Source organism: Triturus cristatus, chromosome 6 (genome assembly GCF_964204655.1).
Source record: "Triturus cristatus chromosome 6, aTriCri1.1, whole genome shotgun sequence".
In the NCBI taxonomy this organism is placed as follows: domain Eukaryota; kingdom Metazoa; phylum Chordata; class Amphibia; order Caudata; family Salamandridae; genus Triturus; species Triturus cristatus.
This window is the reverse complement of record NC_140589.1, coordinates 1,571,078,911-1,571,080,324: the sequence shown is the minus strand read 5'-3', so window position 1 is coordinate 1,571,080,324 and position 1,414 is coordinate 1,571,078,911. Positions and strand designations below refer to the sequence as shown.

General features: G+C 44.8%; 1 pseudogene; it reads left to right on the top strand.

Annotated features, from left to right (window-relative positions):
- The first annotated feature begins 249 nt into the window (after positions 1-249).
- LOC146821677 (ADP-ribosylation factor-like protein 4A) lies at positions 250-852 on the top strand (annotated as a pseudogene).
- The last annotated feature ends 562 nt before the right edge of the window (positions 853-1,414 follow it).

Genomic DNA, 1,414 nt, shown 5'->3' with positions numbered 1-1,414 from the left:
TGCCTGTGGTGGGGCAGAGCGCTGCGCCTCCTTCGCTGCAGCCGGTCATAGAGGACGCCCCTCCAGCGGTTGCCAGTCTCTGGCATACAGCAGCTCATATCCCCGTCTGTAGCTAGAGGTGGTTCCGCCGAACTGGGGATCCCGGCGCAAAGGAAGCTTAGAGGAGAGGAGCAGCACAGCCTAGAGAAGGTGACAAACGCATACAGAGAGGAAGCATCGGCCTGCTTCGGACCCATCAAATTAATTAAAATGGGGAACGGCCTGTATGACCAGAGCTCTCTTTTGTCGAGCCTGCCGCTGTTTCATTCGTTCCATATCGTTATCCTTGGTTTGGACTGTGCAGGGAAGACAACGGTTTTGTACAGACTGCAGTTCAATGAGTTTGTTAACACAGTCCCCACCAAGGGGTTTAACTCAGAGAAAATCAAAGTACTGATTGGAAACTCCAAGAGTGTAACTTTCCACTTTTGGGATGTCGGTGGACAAGAGAAGCTGAGGCCACTGTGGAAATCCTACACACGTTGTACAGATGGGATTGTGTTTGTGGTGGACTCTGTCCAAATAGAAAGGATGGAAGAAGCGAAGACAGAACTGTATAAAATCACAAATATCTCTAAAAACTAGGGGGTGCCAGTCCTCGTAGTGGCGAACAAGCAAGATTTGAGGGACTGTCCTTCACTTTTAGAAATGGAGAAGCTGGTGGTGTTGCATGAACTGAGTTCGTCCACTCCTTGGCATCTCCAGCCAACATGCACAATCATAGGTGAAGGACTCACAGAGGGCTTGGAAAAACTCCATGATATGATAATTAAACGGCAGAAAACGCTGAGACAACAGAAGAAAAAGAGATGAAATTGAAATATTGACCCTTGTTTTCCGTAAAGCAGTTCCATCGTCCCACTTGACAAAAAACGATCGGTGTCACAGGCATGGTCTGCCTGTTGTGACGCTGTTCGAGTTTAGTTCATTGTTCATCTATCAGTGCATCTGCTCCAATTGTGGTAGAAGTGTTGATGCAATAATTCAAGTTCTTCTGAGCTTCCAGGACCCCATGTGATCTTGAGGGCTCTATGAAGATGACTTAGGAAAGGAAAAATGGGTGGCTTATAGTGGACATAATTTATTGAATTAAGTCTCAAATAAAAACAGTATTTGAGATAGACACTGATTCATTGCTAAAGATAAACAGAGTGGGCCCGATTCACAGAACTAACTTAAGACAAAATCCTAAACTTACTACCATTTTCGTATTCACAGAAGGCACTTACTCATTTTGGTATTCACAGAAGACACTTACTCACTTCGGTATTCACAGAAGTTAGGAGTCCTAACTTTAGGACTCCTGAATGACTTCTGTGAATACCGAAAGTCTTAAAATTAGGATTTTTCTCAGTTTAGGAGTCCTAAAGTTAGG